Source organism: Pinus tabuliformis, chromosome 6 (genome assembly GCF_031772625.1).
Source record: "Pinus tabuliformis cultivar Carrire ecotype Pingquan chromosome 6, CPIR1, whole genome shotgun sequence".
NCBI lineage: Eukaryota > Viridiplantae > Streptophyta > Pinopsida > Pinales > Pinaceae > Pinus > Pinus tabuliformis.
Genome location: NC_142292.1, coordinates 1,163,107,885 through 1,163,131,966, shown reverse-complemented (window position 1 = coordinate 1,163,131,966; position 24,082 = coordinate 1,163,107,885).

The window sequence follows — 24,082 nt, the reverse complement described above, 5'->3', positions numbered from 1 at the left end:
CAAGAGAAGTTTCTCGAAGATTCCATGATCCTCCACCTTGCAGATTGACCCTGCCATTTGTCCACTCTCGCCCATTGCACCCCATAGAAGGGCTTTTCAGTATGCATCGCACCTCTCGTGTGTATTTAGGTGGGATGCAGTGCACTTTGACCATGGAGGAGGTGAGATGGTCCAGTTTTGACCAGTTCTGAGTAGTTTTTCATGGAGAACTTCAGGCAGAAGATGTAATCAGTTGACCTTGTTCTTTTAGAGGTTGTAACAACACTTTTAGGGACTTGAGGGCCCTTGGTTTATGGAAATTTATGATTGGGGTTGCAGTGCCCAAAAATGTCTATAACACTTGCCAATTCATCCCAACGTCGCACAAAATGTCACAGCCGACGCACCCGTTTGCCAACTCTTTGCTCACCTGGCTCATCACACACAATCGGGAGCGCTCACACAACTCATCCCAAATTGCAAGTCACTACTCTTGGGCTTAACACTTGACCTTGCATTTCCCATCAATTCTTATAAATCATTTTTTATGACCAGAAGATGATCCTTGCAAATGTCTTCCATCTTTATTAGAATTATCCTGAGCTATATTATCTTCTCTTGATGTTAGAGTATGTACCGTCATTGCCCATGCCTGATCAACATCAAATTTAACTGTATAATTTTCCAACTCTAAAACAGGGGCTAAATTAATTCTCCAAGATGATTCACAAAAGAGAAGCGACCTACTGCTGGGTGTGGGTTGTACAATTGCGTTAGTGCCATCTCTGGCCCCAAAGCTATCAAGGGAAGAGCTAGGTGAAAACTGCTAAAAGTCTCTTCCTGGTACAGACCAATTGTCATGTAAAGCCTGTACATGCTCCTCAGGTATGTGCTGACCTGAGAGATTTTTTGTCCATACAATTGATACTTGGGATGTAGACCTAGATACTTCAGTTTGCCTAAGTGAAGTCCTTGCTGCATTTGGCAATCTAGGAGATGTATTCAGAGTGCATTGTTGCAAAATCCTTCTGTGAATTGTTCTTACATGAGTTGGCCTTGTCTCTGCGAGAGGAGCTGAAGAAAAAGAAGGTGGTGATAAGATGAGCTCTAAGTTTATTATTTCTACAACCATTCCAACTAGAGCATCTTCCACAAATCCTCTAATTCCTAAGCTTCGTCCCCATTTGTTATAGACGTTTTTGGGCACTACAACCCCAAGCATGAAATGCCCATAAACCAAGGGCTCCTAAGTCCCTAAAAGTGTTGTTATAACCCCTAAAGGAACAAGGTCAACTGATTACAGCTTCTCCCAGAAGTTCTCCATGAAAAACTGCTCAGAACTGGTCAAAACAGGATCATTTCAGCTGCTCCATAGGCAAAGTGCATTGCATCTCACCTAAACACACTGTGTGGGTGTGTTTCATTTCAAAAAACGCTTCTATGGGGTGTGATGGGCAAGAAGTGACAAATGGCAGTGTCATTCCACGAGGTGGAGAGGCATGGAAACTTCTAGAAACTTCTCCTGTGACACTTGCCTCTCTGAATTCGACCAAGGATGAGTAAGAGATCATCAATCTCCAAGTGGAAGCAAGAACTATCAGAGGGAAGACACTAATCAAATCACAAGCTGACTCATCTCCCTTACAGATATCTATATATGGATCCCTCATCCCAGAGATCCAGAGGCTGGAATTTTGCATATTGCAAGGAATTATTGTTGGTTTCTTGAGATAACATCAGATTGTTGGGTGATCTAAGCTTTGTATGAGGTGAAGAGGGGCTTCCTTGCTGAGAGGATGATGCTGGGTCAGAATAACTGGTTGTAACTCCCTTGGCTCTTTCTTGTTTATCAATAAAAGCTATTCAAGTTTCCTCCATACTCTTGTGTAATTTATGTTTCATGCATTTGTATGGTCAATTTACATCTGATCCTAGATTGTTTATGATTATAGATCCATGTTCTTGTATAGTGCTATGCTACTGTGATCTTACAGGTACTCTATGAAGCTGGGCGTGCAAGGGAACAAGTAGCGAAAGACTATCAAGAGAGAGAGAGGAATCGAACCAGGAGACTAGCGCAAGACAGAGGTTGGCCTTCTTTGTTCTTCTCTCATCTATACTTCATAAAGGAAAAATGAAAGTAGCTTTACTTTGTTTGTTTCTAAGGTAGCTATCACACCCTAGTGGGATAAGCAGTTCTGTGTAGACACTTTTCCCTGTAACAAAATGGCGACTCCGCTGGGGACAAATTAGTTTGTTTGTTTATCTTCCTTGTTGTCTATTTTATAAACTTACAGATGGAGCCTGAAGTCAAGCCAGGTAGCTTTCGAACTGCATTTGCTATGCAAATGCAAAGTAGATAAATGTCGCTTCAGTCAATCTTCTGGATTTGTTTATAAATTAAAGAACTGATTTACAAACTCTCTGATTGCCCTTGTGATAGCTCTTAGATCCTCTTTAGATCTACCCCTGATTGTTGCAGTAATGATTACCATTTTCTCGGCCAAAACCCATGAACTGAACTGCAAACTGTGATCCGGAACCCAAGAAAAGTCTCGTCTCTGGCCCAGCACAGGTATTGTTCTGTGAATCTGAAATTCAGCCCACTTCCCGAGTGTAGTAGGTGCGTTGCATTTCAAATTCCCTGTGTTATAGGTGCGCTGATCAGACTAGGCATTGTTCAGTTTTGGTTCCTGTGATTCATTCTTTCCAGTTCTATTCATGAATTTTGCTGCCTGTGATCAGTATATCTCTGTTTGAAACCCCTTTTCCTTTCTGTTATTCTGCCTCCTTTGTACGGAAGGACTGTAAAATTTTTTGTGTATTTGTTGAGTCATTTTCAGTTCTCCTTTGCAAAAGTAACATAATCGTACTGTCATCCTTTGATTTGAAAGCGCCGCAAGTGTTGTTTTCAGTCAAAGGAAAGAGTTTGATTGCTATAGATAGTCGATTATCTTGTTACTATTGTATTTGTTCTGAATTTGTAATTTTTCTAGTGTCGAAAGCAAGTATTCATTTCCAAATCGTAAAGTGTTGTGATTGCCTCCATTTTTGATTTCGAAAAGAAACTTGTTGATAATGGTCGCTTGAAAAGTAATTCAGATTTGTGCATTAGCTTTCTTTTCTCCATTCACATACTAAGAAAGCGGAAAACAAATACATGCATGTGCATTTGCATTTAGACTGTTTGATTGGTTTGATTTAGGAAAGTGCATTTAGAGTGTGCTCTTTGCTCTTTGTGAAAGAATATTGTCTCTCTTTCCTTAGTAGCTAGGATTTTCATTGCACAAAGAAGATAAACGATTGTTTATCATCTTAGATTGCATTTTAGGAATTACACATCTACATCTCGCGGTGAACCTGAAAGGAAAACTTCATAAACAAGATCAACTATAAAATAAATTCAATGAACCTAACAACGCTTTGGAACCTAACGCACAACATTTAGAAGTCTAGGCTAGAGACGTATTCCAGCGTCGTAAAGCCTGGTAACTGTTGTTCTCACTGATGGTTGGGTGATTCCTCCACTTTGAGACGATAAGTGCCAGTACGGACTTGTGCTCCCACGTACCGTCGAGTATATTTTGGGAGACCACAATAGGCTTAATCCTCTATCCATAGGAAGTCGTGTCTACCGCCCTCTCGATCACAATGCACTGAACACAACATTCGGGAAGATTGACTGTCGTACCGTAAAAAGTATTCTGCAGTTTTGTGATTGGTTTGGTAATCCCTCTACCTAGATTTCCAAAGAAGTCCCTTTCATTCCTTTTCAGACTCCTTAACGGAAAAGGTCCATCTGAGCACTTGTCACTTCAGGCTCATTAAAACTCGAAGGCAACTAGAGTCATCTTTTGTTTTTTCTCGACTCTTAAAAATTTAAAAAACAACTTGTGTCAAAGCGTCTAAAATTTATTTTAAACGGAATAATGATCACCTTTCCCTACGTTGATCTTAGGTTGAGAAAATGGAACCCACCAACCAAGGAATTCCCCTTGGAGGAAATCCTAGTCCCTTCTCCTCTTGGGGAGATGTTGGTGCACCCCATATGGCCACATTGTCGCTTCCAGGATTGACAATCGGCTTGCCTGTATGGCTCTTCTCAACCTCTGTCGTTCAGAACACCGCAATTCCTGAACAGTCGAGTCACCAACTAGACGAATCCAGAGTTACCCACCAACCTTCTACTTCCTCCAATTCTTCCTCTCCTCCTTCTTCTTCGCTTCATGGGATTGGTAAAGCCAAAAATCAAGTACCTGTGAAGAATAAGGAAAATAAGAAGAAAGAGAAGAAGAAGAAGGAGCCAAAAGTGAAAGGGGGTAACCAAGCGTTGTCTAGTGAAAATCCACACACTGCACTAACCAGGCCTAAATCGCCATGTGTCATTTGCAAAGGAGACCACTATCATAGAGATTGTCCTTGCATACCTCGGATCTTAAGGGACTGGTCTCCTCGTTTGCACAACCCGGTGTCGTCAACCTCTGATGATCATGTTGAAAACACACCATCGACTAGTGAAAGTGAAGCCCCAGGACAAAAAGGAAAATACAGATTTCCTTGTAAACTGTGCGAAGGCGATCATGATGTCCACCGTTGTCCCTTATTAGACGAGGCTAAAAGAGTTTTGGATGATCGTCCGGTTTGACCGTTACAACTTCCTCCTGGATATAAAAAACTCTTGCCGAGTCCGTCACTAGTTGAAAAGCCGGCTGACCCGCCCAGGTGGTCGGCCGAAGCATCTATCATTGAAGACAAACCATCTGAACCCATACCAGACGAAAGTCGAAATTTCGAGGCAGCAGTTGACCCGGTCTTGCCTTCAGAGGTTCCATCTTCAGATGATACAATCACAGAAGAGAATAAGGATGACACCGTCCAAATTCTTTTCGTAAGCACAGAATCCGATGGACATGGGGGCAGTCTACCCATTCCTTTACCGCAAGAAGGAAGTTCATCAGAGTCGTACCCGGCCATCTATTCGGTCCCACCTCCAAGCAACCTAGTTGTTTCCTTCGACTGGAATCAACTAGGCAGACCCCGTTTACTGGCTAGTGTACCATTCCGAATTATTGCTCAAGTATATAGAATGGTTATGGCTGGTACCATCATAGATGAATGGGATTCTGTGAGTATCCTTTCCTCGGCTGCTTGGAAAGAACTTGGTTTGCCATCGCTTTTTCCTGAGATGAGAAATCTATCAGGCTTTGACAAAGGAACCAATCGACCGTTAGGGATCCTTCCCAATGTTCCCATGACATTGAGAGGGAAAACCGTTCACATGAACGTAATGGTCATCCAAGGACCATTTGATTATAATCTACTCCTTGGACGAGACTATATTTATTGCATGGGAGCCATTGTCTCATCACTCTTTAGAGTAATGTGTTTTCCGCATGAAGGAAGAGTGGTCAAGCTCATAGACCAGCTTTCATTTCCCGGATCACACAGAGCAAATAGTCATATGCCATCCCTGAATGGTATTTTCACACAAAGAATGTCTCATCAATCTCCAGTCCATCCACCTGATGAGTGCGAGTGATTCGGGAGACATGACTGAAACCCAGGGGGCATGCACCCTGGTCTGCTTCGGCAGGAAAACTTCGGGTATAGGGTAGGTTTCCATGAGAGATATATGACTGGTCTGTACTCCTGTCCGTGATTGGAAGAGGGAGTTATCCTGGAACAAGATTCTCTTATCAAAGTTACGTGAGTGGAGTAGCCTCCTCCACTCACCTTTGTCTATTTCGGTAGACATCGTCGAAGAAGTGTTTTGTTTGCGCTATGAATAGAACAATCTTTGGTAACCTAAAAGAGGATTACCTTTCCTGATAAAACAAATTTTTTGTCAGTAGAACAAAAGGTGGCCTTGAAACTTTATTTTATACCTGAGGGCATGCAAACCTTTTGGCATGCAAGCGAAGAGCGACTATTTATTTTTTTAATTTGTAGGTCCTCTAACCCTTTAAACTCGTAGGATTGGTCGTTTCCTAACTTGCATAAAGAAAGGATCTGGGGAAAAACTCTAGAAATTGTCGTTTTTAAATGGGACATTCTTATTATACGACTGGATTAATCGAGCAGTTTTATCGCATAGTTCAAGCTCGTTAAAAAATAAACATAAGCCATAAGCAAATGTTTCCCCCCACATTTAAGCTCATTAAAAAATGAACTATTTCCCGGTAAATAACCATCGTGAATGTAGTGATTCAGCCTTTAAAAGCCTTGTTCATGTTCTCATCATCACCTCCACTCTGTATTGGCCGATCATTCACCTCCATTTGATTATTTACCCCTTTTGAGGAACAGCTGCGAAGAGTGATCTCACTAGCCATCCTTGTAACACTGCCGTGATTGGAACATTCCAAACCTTACCTGGAATCAGCTACTACCCAATTTTATCACTCGTTCCTCAAAAGACGAGTCTCCTTTAAGCTCTTTTCAATTGACTCGTAAAATATGAAAAGATTGTCGAGCCATTGGCCTCTCCAGCTCGTTAAAGGGACCGGAAGTGCTATCCCTCCTCTAAATTTTAATCTTTTTGGACCTGAGGGATTATTACACAAAAAGATCGAGCAATTGTTTGTTCGGCTCGTTAAAAGTATCGAAAATTCATCCCTTCTGTATTGTTTTATACTTTTTTGGACTTAGGGGATTAGATGACGAAAAAGGAATTTTGGAGTTTCCTTTATGTTCCTTTTTAGACTCTCTAAAATTGAAAAGGATCGAGTTATCTTTGTCGTTAAACTCGTTAAAACTTAATAGCGACAAACTTGTCCATAGTAGACAAGAACGAGCTTCACTATCGCTAGGCTCATTAAAGCATAGCGATGGGTTTGCCTGAAGGGAAAATTATAGAACAAGCATATGTTATCCTCCTCAAGCTTGACAAAAATAAAGAGGTACTGGTCAGCAATGACTGGGGAAAATTGGGAAGAAAACTTGAAGAAACTTTGTTGGTAGCAAGTCGCTCTTGAACATGACACTTTCACTCCGCATCCAAGTCGGGTTGGGTTGTTTCATTCACCGGTCACATCACCATGGTCCCATCACACCATCCAAATTTGGGGTAATGCTACCAATCCATCATGTCAGTGTCATCGATATGTTCAAGAGACGTCATTCAGAGAATTCACCTGTGTCTCACCCACTACAATACATTTACACTCCATTCTTTCATGACCGCCACCCTGAACCGTATGTCATCATATCGTTTTCACCTCCATTAAAATCATTTGCTCCGTTCTGTGTCATTGATGTGGTATTCATTAAGGCCCTCCTGTGACGGATCACTTCTTGTCGACATCAGCTCATTATCCAAAAAGTCGATCTAGGAACACCCCGTTCAGTACTTTGAAGCTTGCATGCCTCAATGGCAAGTTTCTCACTTCCGACGACAGGTTTACATCAATGGCCTTCGACCGAAATATTTTGCATGGTGTTCGACGCCAAGTCCTTTATTCACACCACGTGAATTGTACTACAGTACCTTGAGGGTCATTATCATTATCGGTGATTCCTCTCGCGCATGTTAACAGCTTACATCATTGTCTAGTAATCAGACGATGTCTTTCAATGTTTGACTCCAGAACATCTCTCACATGGATAGACTTGTACTTCGAGTGAAGATCGAATGAGATTGAAGACCCCAGATCTAGTTTCATCCATCCGGGCTGCGATATATATTCAGGGAAATAAAGACATCAAATGTACATCATTGCTACACAGATAATCATCCAATCAAAGGGATGATGGCTCTACTAGAATCATCAGTCTACACTCAGACGATTGTCTGTCCTATGTACATGAAAATGAATTTATAAAGCTGAGCATGGGAATGCCCGCCTTAGCTAGATCATGAAAATATTATGAAGATAATGTATTGTATTCTATCTTATTACAGGTCTCCTCCCAGCTTGAAAGAACTTCGGATCCTCATAATAAATCTTTTCACTTGACATCAAAAGATTAACTACCTCATGATTTAGGGGGCAACTGTTATAGACATTTTTGGGCACTACAACCCCAAGCATGAAATTTCCATAAACCAAGGGCTCCTAAGTCCCTAAAAGTGTTGTTCTAACCCCTAAAGGAACAAGGTCAACTGATTACAACTTCTCCCAGAAGTTCTCCATGAAAAACTGCTCAGAACTGGTCAAACCAGGATCATTGCAACTGCTCCATAGGCAAAGTGTGTTGCATCTCACCTAAACACACTGTGTGGGTGCGTTGCATTTGAAAAATCCCTTCTATGGGGTGCGATGGGCAAGAAGTGACAAATGGTAGTGTCATTCCGCGAGGTGGAGAGGCATGGAAACTTCCAGAAACTTCTCCTGTGACACTTGCCTCTCTGAATTCGACCAAGGATGAGTAAGAGATCATCAATCTCCAAGTGGAAGCAAGAACTATCAGAGGGAAGACACTAATCAAATCACAAGCTGACTCATCTCCCTTACAGATATCTATATATGGATCCCTCATCCCAGAGATCCAGAGGCTGGAATTTTGCATATTGTAAGGAATTGCTATTGGTTTCTTGAGATAACATTAGATTGTTGGGTGATCTAAGCTTTGTATGAGGTGAAGAGGGGCTTCCTTACTGAGAGGATGATGCTGAGTCAGAACAACTGGTTGTAACTCCCTTAGCTCTTTCTTGTTTATCAATAAAAGCTATTCAAGTTTTGCTCCATACTCTTGTGTAATTTATGTTTCATGCATTTGTATGGTCAATTTACATCTGATCCTAGATTGTTTATGATTATAGATCCATGTTCTTGTATAGTGTTATGCTACTGTGATCTTACAGGTACTCTATGAAGCTGGGCGTGCAAGGCAACAAGTAGCGAAAGACTATCAAGAGAGAGAGGAATCGAACCAGGAGACTAGCGCAAGACAGAGGTTGGTCTTCTTTGTTCTTCTCTCATCTATACTTCATAAAGGAAAAATGAAAGTAGCTTTACTTTGTTTGTTTCTAAGGTAGCTATCACACCCTATTGGGATAAGCAGTTCTATGTAGACACTTTTCCCTGTAACACCATTGTCAAAATCAAGCACAAAATCCTCAACATCTTCATTATTCATGCTAGACTATCTAGGCATAGATGTTTGATAGGCTTGACAATACCAATCTCCTTCAGGGATAACCCTTCCAAGGCCAACACAATATATATGATGTGTTGAATCATATTGATCACACAATAATAAAAGATCACCATTACTAGCCTCATTAAAATATAAGAAAACTATATTTACATAGGGATCAAGAAATCCCATCACTTCTTCTTCTGAAGGTTGATATACTTGCCAAACATAACCAAATCATATAAGAAAATCATCCTTCAAATGCAGAACCAACTGCTTCAACTTCAACCCTACGTATGAAAATAAATAATCATGCTTCGCAGGAAAGATAGTAAGATAAAGGCAAGGAAATATCTTTAAGCAATCCAACAAGGTGCTGCAGCTAGAAACTGATATCACCAAATTGTAAATCACCAACAAAGACAAGGATTGATGGAATAAAAGGATGAAATAAAATGAACTAGACCCAAGGAACTCAAATGTATATGTCTTTAAAGATGAACCTATAAATTCAAAGAACCCTGATAAATAAAGATTACTACTGCAAATAGAACATAAAATACTCCAAATAGTTATTGGGAAAATAGCCAAATTCTAGCATTCCAACAAGGGCATAAACATGTTGTCAAATGGAAAAGTTGAAAGCAGTTAAAAACATCAAGGGCATGTTGCAAATCCAACTCTTATAATTGAAGTCAAGAAAAATACCACTGGAATCTCAGGCTTGGATCCACTTCTCTACTGAAACTATTCATCTACATGTCTACTCAATCTGTTATAACTGCACCAAATGGTGCCACATGATAAATAAATTGTAACTTCAACATATATTTTCAAACAAAGGCTATCTATTGGACATTGGAATGAGTGATGTAGGAGCATCCCCAGTCCATTAGTGTTCTTGCATCACCAAAAACGTGTTTAAATTCCAGCATCTTGTTCATGTTTAATCATCAATTTGTGCTTGTGAGACTTACATGAGCCCACAGGAGATCACTCTTAGCTTCACCGACTCCCACTTTAAACATGACATTTCTAAAAATAGCTAGTAGGAAAGGCAAGATACAGTGTACTTAGTTTATTCACCCATTACACTAGAACCACAATAAAAACAAGAGGAGTTGAGATGACGAATTGCTGCTACTGGAGAAATAAGACAAAAACAAAGAGATACTGAATTAATAGAAATACAATAGGGTGCGATGGCATGGCATCATAGATCTTGTTGTTTCCAGAAACATCTTGCTGAATGATGAAACATAAATCAACTCCAACAATAATTAAGACATTCATTACAAAGGAGGAGAGCACTGAGAAAGAAATTTTAACATAGACCAGAAATCACTAGGCTAAAGTGGAAGAATTCATTGAGGAAAACAAATTAAGAGAAGCAACAGACTCTCTGGAGAAGAAGGTAGTGACTTCCACAAATGCAATTGAGCACAATAATTGGGAAAGAATATCCTTGGAGCAGTTGAGGCATATCACTGGGCAATTGAGGAAGATCACTCCACTGAAAATGAAGGAGATTGTTAAGGAATAATCGCCGAGCAGCAAGAAGGGTAAATTCTTGGAAAGAGAACTAGCAACGAATCTGTGCCTAAACAACAAACCATGCAATCCATTGTTCTGTGAGAAATAGAGTATTCCTTTTTATTCATTCTTTCTTAATCCCGTGCATGAGGATCAATTTCTACTGTAGAGTGAATGTAATTGAGTAGCATCATTGTTATTTCGTTGATTTACTTGAATGTTATAATACAAGTTCAGTGATAAAATCCTCATGTGGAATTGTTTGGCTTCTGTTTAGTGATGTACATTGATTGTGATTGAAACCATCCACTGAGGGGGGTAGTAAATTTTATTTCTTATCTACCTACAACAGATTACTATGCATTTGTGTAAGTTTTGCGTTTTCCAGCACCCATCAATTAGTATTAAAGCAGTAAGAACCTACAGTGAGGCAAATCCAACAAGGGAGGGAGAAAAAAATTTATGTGTTTCTTGTCTGTCAGGAAAAACCCAACAACACTAGGGTTTGTAGGGTTTCTCTGATTTTGGTAATGGGAGGGTTTAAGTTTATTGTATGTCTGCTTCTTCTTATTTCTCTGTGTTCATCCATATTGTTTGAATAGCAGCCCCTTGTTTTAACTTATCACAATGGTCCCCTGCTCACCAGTTGTCCTACTGTGGATGTTCATCTGATTTGTATGAACTATTTTATATGAAATTTTATGAATCTTGTTGCAAATGTGTTGTTGGTTTAATCCGTACTATCACATGCTTCTAAGGGACACACTTCCTTTTCCTCTCCATGTGTTATAAACCCCACGCATCTCGCTTGACTCGCTGCAAGGTCACACACTTGCTTCTGATAAAGATATCACACTTACCTTTCCGCATTATCGCAGTCAAGGTATTACTTTACTACCCATAGGTGGGACTTCTACTCAAAACCGTCTAAGGCCTAGTTGGGACTTCTTACTGCGGAGATCCCCTGACATGTTGGCAAGTCCAGCACCGTCAACATTTTTGGCGCTAGAAGGGGGGTCAAATGACAAGTTAAGTCCTCAAAGTCTATTTGAATCTTTGCACATATTTCATGACTTACATTAAAATTAATCCTCTGACATGTCTATCTCATGAATGTGTTTTTGTAGTGTCGAAGGATCTCCTTAATGACTTGTCATGTAACACATGTGATGGTGAAGATGGAGCAGATTTTCTTAGTCACAGAGTTGCCTTCATTGGTTTCCATGAAAGGATTCATGTCTTCCGAATGACTTTGCCTGCTCGTTGTTCGCTTACATGCTCAAAGCGCACACACTACAATGTTGTGTCACATTTCCCGCAACCTCCATTCACTCTTATGACTATATTATCGGAGAGTTGGCATATTCTTTCTATAGTTATGGTCGCAAAGTAGTCAATAAAAAAAGGAATTATGGAAAGCACCTGATGAATCCCTTTTGCAATTTTGGAATCACTTCTGTAATCTTGCTTTTCAAATCCCAGAATATGAAACTAATTGGAAATTTCTCAACGAAATATTTTAGTATCTTCTTCACATATCTGAAAATCCACATGTGTTAGAATCATTATAACCCCTCCTAGCATACATCGATGTTAGAGCTACCAAACCCAAGACGGACAAGGTTACCTTCACAGGTGACCTTCCATCCTCTCCTCATCAAATAGCTCTAGCACCGTAGTGAGAGGTGGCAGAAGTTGTGAACCCATATGTTGAACTGTCACATCCTCCCACCCAACCTGCTCTGGATATCTGCACAGATTTTTTTTCCAAGCCTGTTGGTTGTCACGTGAACTCATTTTCTCAAACTTTGTCCTCTCATTTTGTTGATCCTCCGGATTGTATTGTGTTGTATTCTCCCATTTCAGACTCCAAATTTGTTGTTCATGGGGATCAAGTTGTCTACGAAGTTGGTGTTGAGCAGCCAACCTGCAGTATCATTTTTTATGAGTATGTGTGGGAATATGAATTAGAACCTACAGTGAAGGATGACCTCCTTCCATCCATGCCTCATCCAACTTTTTCTTAACATATTTTGTAATTCTTCCATTTTTTACTTCTCCTATGAAAATTCATCCCCGGATCTTTCTATGTCTGATCATTCACAAAATGCAAAGGATGCCAGTCTATCATTACATTGTAGAGAGGACACATATTTCTTTCTGAATCCACCCAATCTATCATGTTTTCTTTCTAAAAATTCAGAGGGTGAACATTCGTATTTCTCATCAACCCATGTATATGATTCGTCAAATCATGAGGATGTTGATGAACATCTCGAACTTTCTAATCGTGGCTATCGTGATCTCTTTACTCCTTCATTCGATCATGATGATGATTCATTCGTTGTTGATATTTCTAAGCCACCGGTATTTGATGATCTACTCGCTGATGAAGTGGAAACCCCTCGAGCTGTCAAGGCACTTCAGCCTACACTGATGTTTATGTCTGGTCCTCGCTATCTTGAGATCAGTTCCACTTCCAATTAGAAATCTGTTGAAACACCCAAATCTCCTCATCACCTCTTTTTCTTGCATTGAAGATCAATCTAGTTTACATATTTCACATCCTCCACCTGAATCAGATGATCATATCTCTCATGCATTGGAGGAATCATACAAAACGATAACTCTCGCTAAGCGAAAGTTGTATTCCTTTTTCATGTTTGCTTATTTTTCATGGTCAAATGAGTGTACATGCTCATGTTCTATGCACAATGTGTTGCAAGACCATGGTATGTCCACAGAGTGTTTGTCCTATGCGTTTAATATTTTCTTTTTTGTCGATGCTTTTAAAATTCGAGCATGTTGGTATTCCTTGTATTATATTTTTGTGCGTTGCCTTACTTGTATATCTTTTTGGTCGACTATGCCTTCACCAACATGGGTCAATCAATGCATTAATGGCTGCATTGGAAGTATTACTTCATGTGAGTTGGCCCATGCAATGTTTAGTTTAGGAGTAGGAGTAGCATTTGATTTCTCATTTTCTTTTCTTTCATGTTTTTCTTTGCTTACTTGTTTTCTTTCATTTTACTTATGTCCTTTTCTTTCATGTTTGTTTGCTTTTTATGCACCCCCTAGGTTAGTTTCACATGAAACCGTGTTTGGCTCTTGAGATAAGCAGGGTGAGGTACAAAAGGACTTATACAACTATCAACATTTGGTTATATATTATCCTCTCTCTTTATGAAGAGCTTGTTGTCTTCAATTGATGATACCCTGATGGAAAATAAGTTCTATTCAAAGTGAGTCTTGGTGAAAACACAATGCTTTCACTTTTAACTAGTACTGCCTACTTTAATTGGTTTTTCTATATTCGATTAACGCTTGTCAGCTCAGTCATGTAGAGTAAGGTGAGGGGGGAAACCTTAACAGGTATGTCAAACGTATATATAACATACTTCTTAAAGGGGACAATCTCTTCTGCTCTTAATAAATTGGGATCCCTGTTCTGCCTCATGAAATAAATAAGTGCTTATGCACAGTTCTTGGAAAATGAAAAAAAAAAGGTGAAAGAAGAGAAAGGCTTCCTATGCAGAGAGGTGAAGCAAGAAACTCTACTGGGGTACTATCCAGCCTCACTAGAAGTAGAGAGATGCTTGTGTTCCTGAAGTGACTCCGTCGGGGTATTTTCAAGGCCTGCTGGCAGCGGAGCAACACCAAAGGTGAAACTAAAACTCTAATAGTCATATTACTTGTGAATCAATATACCCCTCTTCCACAATCAAACAACTCAGTTGACTTGGCCTTGTATTTGTTCTGACCAATCAAGAGAATGATAGGGACTATATCTTTAACACAAGCTAGTGAAGAAGGCATGACGATCAAAGAATTGAACAATACTTCTGGAGGAGTTAGACTCGCTTTGCATGAGACAAGGTCCATACAGAGAGTTGGAGTTCTACCAGTGTGTCCCCAATGTTGTAGCGGCTAGAACCACCCTCCAAAATGTTGCCTTCACTTTGTTTTGGAGCCTCGCTCCTCTAAATCTTAGCAACTTATCTTGCACTGCTCAGATACTTATGTTTCATTCAAGTTTATCTTTCACGTTGGAGCTTGTGTTTGCTTAATCACTTTATTGACTAACCACAAGCTAACTTCCCATGACATGGTCTGCATCTGGTTCTTGAGTGTCTTAACATACTGCGTAGTCCCAGAGGGAAACTAGCCTTTCTCTCATGAATTGCACAGAGTAGCCCGACAAACAACCCTACTCTCCACAATTGCATAGAGCAGCTCAACAGTGAGTGTAGGTTTTAACCCCATACAAAAATTACCTACATATGAATTCTAAACACAAAAAATAAACAATGGTGAGAGCATAAAACATAAAACATATACACAAAGATATTTTCCCCTGGATCAAAAAACCAGGGCTACCATATTGATTTTTCATTATATTCCTTTCAATTTTATGATACATACATACATATATATATATATATATATATATATATACATATATATATATATACATATATATATATATATATATATATATATATATATATATATATATATATATATATATATATATATATATATATATATACGTGTCGAAGCATCCATAAACCCCAATCCATTGACCTTGTATTAGAACATAATTTTGGTTCCCTTGACTGTATCTACAAAATACCATGGGCAGAAAACCACCATGCCCAAAACCATGTGCGAAAGCCACACACAAAACCATAGGTAGGTATTCCCACCTAATATAGGGTCAAAAAAAATCCCATGGGGCACTGCCCCAGACCCCGTAGAGGGGTGCTACCGCCCCCCCTCAAACCCCCTGATAGGGGAGGTTGCCACCACCCCTCGTGTGTGGGGCTAGTCATGAAAAGAATATAAAATTCTCCCACTTGTTTTTTTTTTCCACATGAGAGCTTATTCATTCGTCCACCCTAGAAACTGCCATTGTTTCTCTACACCAAGAACACTTCTCAGTGCTCATAGAATTTTCTCAATGCATCTGTTGTATTCTTCAAAGTGTCCACCTTTACCAACAACACCTTTTTGTCCTCAACCATATCCCTTACAAAGTGATATTGAACATCAATGTTCTTTGTCTTTGAATCATAAGGAGGGTTCTTTGCCAAGAAAATTGCACTTTGGTTGTCACATTCTATCCTTATAGCTCATTCTACTAACCCCATACTTGAATAGAATCTTTGAAACCAAACAACTTCCTTGCTTGCATGAGTGGCTGCCATGTATTATGCCTCTATAGTTGAAAGTGCCACTACAGACTGTCTCTTACTCATCCAACTAACTGCACCTGCAAATAGGTTAAACACATACCCACTTGTATATCTTCTCTGCTCCATATCGCTTAGCCATTCTACATCAACAAAGCCACGGATGTCCAAAAATTTGTCCAATCCTAGTGTTGCTTGGAAGCGCATACCATAATCACTAGTGCCATGCAAATATGTAAAACCCCACTTCACTATTGTCCAATGCTCATTCCTTGGTTTTGACATAAACTTGCTCAATACTCCCACTGCATGTGTAATGTTTGGTCTAGTATAGACAATTGCATACATCAGGCTACCAAATGCACTCGCATATGGAACACGAGACATGTCCTCTTCCTCTTCTTGTGTCTTCAGACACTATTCAGAAGATAACTTTACACCTACGGGAATGTGAACCTTCACTGGTTTACTATCCTGCATATTAAACCTCTACAGTATTGTCTTGACATACTTCCTATGGTTTAGCTAGAGCTTCCTCTTTTCCTGATCTCGTTTAATTTCCATGCCCAGAATATAGTTCCAACATCAATATTTCATGTCAAATTTGGAGGAAAATTGGGTCCTTAATTCCTGGATAATTTATTTCTTATTTCCAATCAACAACATATCATCCACATACAAGATAAAATAAATAACATGGTCATCAATTAATTTAAAATAAAAATTGTGATCTTCTTTGCTTCTAGTGAAGCCAAGGCCCCATATATATGTATCAAATTTCTGATACCACATCCTTGGTGACTTTTTTAGCCCATACAGTGATTATTTTAATTTGCATACTAGTTATTTCTTACCCTTCACTGCAAAGCCTTCAGGATTTTTCATGTAGATCTCTTCTTCTAGATTCCCATGAAGAAATTTTGTCTTCACATCCATCCGTTCTACCTCAAAATCAAAAGAAACAACAACAAATAAAAGTAATCTAATATAATCTACCTAGGGAATAAGAGAAAAAATATCACCAAAATCAATTCCTGACACCTGGGAATAACCTTTTGCTACCAACCAAGCTTGTATTTATCCACCTTTCCTTTTGCATTCATCTTCTTCTTAAACACCCATTTTCTAACGATGGGTTTCCCTTTAGCCAGAAACTCCACCAGATACCAAGCCTCATTTTTTTGCAAAGATGTCATTTCATCAACTCTTGCCTATTTCTACAGTTTGCCATCTTTTGAATCTACTGCTTCCCTGACAGTTCTGTGATCATCATTAGTAATAGATAAAGCCAAATTTGAACTGAAAGTGGCTGGACTATACCTTTCTGGCTACCTACTTTCTTGAATTGATCTTCTCACAGCTGGAGTTTATGGCTCTTCATCTTTTGATTCCTCATTTGTTGTAGAGTCTAATTCCTCCTCCTTTAGCTCAAACTCTATCTTCTCAAATAGCTTTGGTAGGAATTCATGTTTAATAACATCTTTCACCTCTCTAAACACCACATCATGCTTGTACACAACCTTCCTTATTTCTGGGTTCCAAATCCTATAACCTTTTAAACCATGCTTATACCCAATGAAGATGCACCTTTCAGATTTACTATCTAACTTGGTTATTTTCTCCTTTGGAACATGCACATGTGCATCACATCCAAGTACACTCAGATGTGAAAGAGAGGATTTCTTACCAGTCCATACCTCTTGTGGAATCTTATCATCCAACATTGATGAAGGTGATCTATCAACCAAGTAACCTGCAGTCTCCACCACCTCTTCCCATAATGCATGTCCTAACCCAACACCACTGAGCATGCTTCTTTCCTTTTCCATTAACATCCTATTCATTCTTTATGCAACTCAAGTTTGTTGAGGTGTGTATGGAGTATTATTTTTTCATGCTATACCACACTTATTACAGAACTCTTCAAATTCCTTCTTGCATAACTCTCCACAGTTATCTATCCTCGACACCTTTATCTTCTTCTCTGTCTAGTTTTCCACTAGAGCCTTAAATTCATTAAACCTGTCAAAGACTTTAGATTTCTTCCTAAGGAAATACATACATGTATTCCTTGAGGATTCATCCATAAATGATACATAGTACTCAAAATTACCCATTGATGGAACCGACACAGGTCCAAATACATCACTATGCACAAGCTCTAATATTTGTTTCACCCTCTTAGCACCAGAGGGGAAACTCGTCCGATTATGCTTCCCATATATATAATTTTCACAGAAATCAAAATCCTGAGAGAAATTAGACATACCTTCTACCGTACCATTAACATGAAGTATTCAGAGGCCCTTCTCTCCAATATTACCAATCCTTTGATACCATAGCATGGTCTCTTCTCCAAAAACCACTAGATTTTCTCCACCACTTTCAAGAACCACAGAATTGTTGCACCCATCAATAACAGTGCAACCCTAAAGCTTGTACAGAGATCAAATCTGAACTCCCTGCATCAATACCAGTTATCCCTTAACCATCTTGTAGGTATCTTTCCCAAACACTATTTTTACACCTGGATCATCCAACTTTCTTACAAAAATCATATTTTTGGCCAATGCAAGAATATGCAAAACACCTGAAACTGTTCTAATCCTTTCACCTTTCAACTTCAACTTTTCTTTTTTGTGACCGATGATTCTATCCTTTCTGTCATCCCCTAAGAAGACATCACCACCATCATATTTATCATACTTGCAGAACCACTCCCTGTTGGGAGTGAAGTGAAAGGATGCACCTGAGTTAATCATCAAGCCCTCATGATATACATGTGTACTTGAAGAAGAAGCCAAGTACACATTCCCACCTTCATTTGAGGTGGTTTTTTCCTCTACAAAAGAGCATCATCAAACTCCTTTCCTTTCTTAAGAGATTTAGATTTATAGTCCTTTTTGAAGTGCTCTTCCTTTCCGCATTTCCAGCACACCTTTATAGGTTTTCCTGGAGATTTATATCTCCCTCTATATTTAGATCTCCCACTGGAGAATTTATTTTTGTTTCTATTATGGGACCATCCTCATACAGACAAGGCATCACCATTATGGCCCTCCATACTTTTCCATCTCATATCCTTCGACAACAAGGATGAGACTATTTCATCAAACTGCAAGGAAATTTCATTTCTACCTATTGAAAAAACTAGACAATCCCATGAATCTGGTAGAGAACACAACAAATTGATGCACTTATCTTCATCTGAAATTTTTATATCAAAAGATAACAACTAGCTTACCGCAGTATTAAAGGTGTTCAAATGCTTTGTCTCTGAGTCTCCATCCTTCATCCTCACGTTATATAGATTTTTCCATACGAACAGTATATTCACCAGAGACTTAGATTGGTACAGTGTCCCTAACTTGTCCCACAAAGCCTTCACTGAAGCTTCCCCTAATACATTCAACAATACTAAATCTGAGATACACAACTGTATTGTGCTCTTTGCCTTCCGATCCCACTTCACCGAGTCTTCAGTTGACATTTTTGTTGGTTTAGTACTCAGATCTACTGCGATCCCCTAATATTTATCCACCAATAGATCCTCCATCTTGAGTTTCCACAACTCAAAACTTTTACCATTAAATTTCTCAATCTCTATCTTTCCATTGCTCACCATCTACTTTCACCACAAGAATCGATCCCACGGATGTCCCACTAAACAAGGTCTACCACAAGCCCGAGCAAAACCCCTTAGAAGAAAAGGTGTCACCTTGTAGTTAAAACAGCTCTAATATAAAATGTAGGTTTTAACCCCATACAGAAATTACCTGCATTCAAATTCTAAAAAAAAAAAATAAACAATGGCAAGAGCATAAAACATAAAACAGATATATACAAAATCTTCCCCCGGATCCCAAAATAGGGACTACCAGATCGATTTTTCATTATATTCATTTCAATGTTACAATACATATATATACATGTCAAAAATGCCATAAACCTGAATCCATTAACCCTGGATTAAAACACAACCATAGTTCCCTTAACCGGATCTACAAAATACCATGGGTAGAAAACCATCCTACCCAAAACCATGTGCAAAAACCACGCACAAAACCATAGGTAGGTCTAAGCACACTCAAGACAATGTTTCACATGCTTCACGATGAGTTGGATAGAGGTTTCTAAACCATATACCCGGAATCCATGGAGGCAAGAGTTTGCTTTGAAAAGGACATTACCAAATAGTACGAGGACACAATAACACAATACCAAGCTTGGTATCAGTTCATCGCCGAAGACCAACACGAGGAGGTTACCACGTTGTTCTTTCCCCAAGACCTCGAGTTATTTTGTTTGTCTTTTCAGGCTTACTCAAGCCTATTTTGTCCCGCATGGGTGTATGTGGAAATTGTGTTATTTTAAATATATTTTAATTGAAATTCCAAGTGTCATTACTGGAATGTTAAGAGTCACTATGTAATGTGAAGATTCATGAGGATAGTCCAAGAGTCAAAGGGGAATGTCAAGGGTCACCCAGCCCTTTGTTATATATGGAATCTCATAACTCATAGGACAAGATTTTGGGAGCTAGGATTTTGGCTAGGCATTTCTTAGAGAAGGCTTGGAGAGTACTGTAATAAGCCTTGGCTTCTCCACAATGCGGAGTGAGTACATCTCTTTGGAGGAGCAGGCAGTGTTAACTGTCATGTTCCACAATTGGGGTTAGTGGCCGTCAATGGTGTATATATGGATGGAACTTTCACTTAATAATATATAACAGAGCTAGCACATTTTCATGCAAATGTTGTTATTGTTGGTGGACTATTCTGGTTGCTTTAGCCATGTATGTTATTTAACTTACGCATTTGTGAATGAACTATTGTAACACCCCCTCCCAGATCTACCCAAAGTAACCATGCCAACTTGGGTAAACATGAGGAGAGATGCTATTACAATCATATTCAACCTCCTATGTCACCTTAAGGAAGTGGAATCAACGAAACATCAACAGAACCCTCAGGAAACAAGTCAGCCACTCAGACAGCTTATCCTTGGCTCCCACTACTATTCTATAGCTCTTAGGCCATAATCGCTCTCATGCTATGGGCAAGGGAGCAACCAGCAACCCAAAGTTTCTCTCATAGGCTTGCCTGCCAGTGACTATGGACCAGAATTGCTAGTTCTAAGCTAGCGACCTAGGGATTTAAGCCACCTTTCTAGCCCATAATCCTGGCCTCTTCCCATAACTTTTTTTAACTTCCAAAATTCATTAAAAACATAATAACAATGTTGATCAATCAAAAATCACCCCCAGGACTAAGCTTGAGCATCCCCAACCGGGGTTGAAATTCTATCAAACACTTGGCATCAATGCAACCTATAGGTCTAGGATACAAGATAGAGCATAAATGACTGAAACAACTTATGAAACATCACCATAAGGATCACTCCTTCTCCATTGAACTACTACATCATCAATTAGGCCTTTCATCCATCCATTTAGCATTTACAAGTAAATACATGAAATCACCATGACATGAACCAGACATTCAACCATGCTTATAACGAACATAAAACCATATAAATATCATAGATATGAAATCCATTAAATCAACATATAAATCAGTGCAAATGTAGGAGAACTTAGCTATATTAATCATAGGCAAATACTACTAGGTTCTAGACTTCCACATACCCCCCGACCATAGACATGGCTTAACCAAATCTCTCTTTCAGTGTGTCACCCCTATGCCATATTCCAAGCATGAATGTGGGATATCATAGAACATCCAATCCAATAACAACCAAGGGAATCCAGAGGTTAAACCACCTCAACCCACATTGAATTGTGATCACACCAAAACCGGTGCTCCGATCACAGCCAAACAGAAGTTGGAATGTCATCTGCAATCCATCACAATCCTTGAGGAATTTTTCATCTCCTTGTCTCTCAAGATTTACCGCAATCTAATCCTAGATCACTAGGCCCTAAATCAAGAATTCTCCCCTAGGCTTTACCATGTTTCCTACCAAAACCAGTCAAGGGATTCCTAGGTCTTTGGGAATCAAACTTGAGACCACCTCCGTCCTGGATTTTGAAATCCATCCGGAAATTCAAAAGTTCTAAAACTAAAATAAGCATCCCAACATACCATGGCATCCAGAAAAAGGCTAGGCTAGGTTGAAAACCAATATCATAACTCGGTAATACCATGTCACTGATAGCAAGAGAACCATACAACAACATGAAAATCCATTCATGTCCAAACCAGCTATGAAATCACACATGCAAAAGGTTACGTGCAAGTATTCCTACTAAAGTTGCTTGATCCTGCTTTCCTTTCCTTTTTCCTTGCTTTCTTTTCCTTTCCTTTCCTTGTTCTTTGCTTTCTTTTCCTTTCCTTTCCTTTCCTTTCCTTGACTTCCCTTTCCTTTCCTCCAACTAGAGTGCTCCAAGAAAACTCTAAGTGGCCAAGAGAGTGAGAGAGAGAATAATGAGTGATCTCCAAACTTGAATTGATAAAATCCATGAACAGATCCTCGAAAACCTTTTTATGCATGAGGCCTCTATTTTATTCATTTTCCATTATTTTCCTTCAATTTCCTCCTCACATGAAACCTGTGACCTTTTACCTTCCTTTTCTCCTAATTTTCCCTTATTTTCATAAATAAATGTGTCAAAATTTCTTTTTTTTCCTTTTAATGTCTTTGCCATTTTCCTTAGCCAAAACACAAATCCAGTGATGCCCACTAAGATATATTTGCCCAATATTCAACTTGCAATATGTGTCCCTTACCCATGGTCTTATTTTTCCTTTATTAACTTCTATTACATGAAATTTTCACCAAGGCTGCTACAAAACCCTCCCTTTTGGGGAACACCATCCTCGGTGTTAAACCATGCCAAGAAATTAGCAAAACCATTGAAAAGAAAGCATAATGCCTATGGAGCTTTATAACTTAGCTCGTTGTAGTATTTACAGTGAGGAACCTGCTCAAAAGAAAAACATCATGACCATATAATAACCACAATAACATGACACCCATACTGCTTATTGGATCTTTATAACTTAGCTCATGATGATATTTACATCCATATACATATATATATACAAATATCAAAACATCAGCAAAACATATGTCAAACATAAACCAACATCAAACCAAAATTTATTTGCCTCAACCGAAAAACAATGAAGGATATAGGGCCCGCATCTGATCTTCCATCTCCCTTGTAGTTCTTGAGGCCCATTGTGCTTCCACTGCACTTTAACTTGCACTATGGATCTATTCTTGAGCATGAGTTCTTTCCACTGCAATATGAACTAAGGCTCCAGCTAGAACTCTCCTTCTTGCTCCACCTGCAACACAGACCAATCAATAACATGATCAACATCCCTTATATACCTCTTAAGCAAAGAATTATGGAAAACATCATAGAATTTCCCTGTTGAAGGAAGTGCAAGTCGAGATGACACTCATCCAATCCTCCCAATGATCTCAAAAGGCCCACAATACTATGGTGCCAACTTGGCACATGAACCAATCCCAAAATAGCTTTTCTTTGGATTGATGCACAAATACACATGCTCCCCAACTTAAAACTCTTTGAACACCCTATGTTGACCCGCATAACTCTTCTATCTATCATGTGTTACCTTGAGATTCTTCTTTATAACCTGCATTTCCTACTCCAGTCTGCCAACATGTCTACTCCTATAAGTACCCTTTTCACTAGATTACTCCAATTGATGGGAGTGTTACAACTCCATCTATACAATTCCTCGAAAGGATTCATCCTCAATGACTCGTGATAACCATTATTGTATGTGAACTTCACCAATTGTATATACTCTTCCCATTTCCTCTACTGGTGCATCACATACATCCTCATCATATCTTCCAAGATCATGTTGACCCTCTCTATCTAATCATATGTTTGTGGATAATAAGTTGTGTTGAAGGCTAACTCTGTACCCAAGCTTGAAAATATCTCCTATCAAAACTTGGAAGTAAACTTTGCATCCCTATCCGACACAATCTTCTTTGGAACACAATGTAGCTTCACTAACAGTTCGATGAACACCTTTGCTACCTCACTAGTTGAATATGTAGTCCTCACCGGAATGAAGTGAGCTACCTTGCTCAATCTATCAACGATGACCATAATAGAATCATGATGTTTCACTGTTCTTGGAAGATTTGTGATGAAATCCATGGAAATGACCTCCTATTTCCATTCTAGAATCGCAATAGGTTGTAGAAGACCACCTCGATGCTTTCATTCTTCCTTTACCTACTGACAGTCTAAACATATAGCCTCAAACTCAATCATTGCCTTCTTC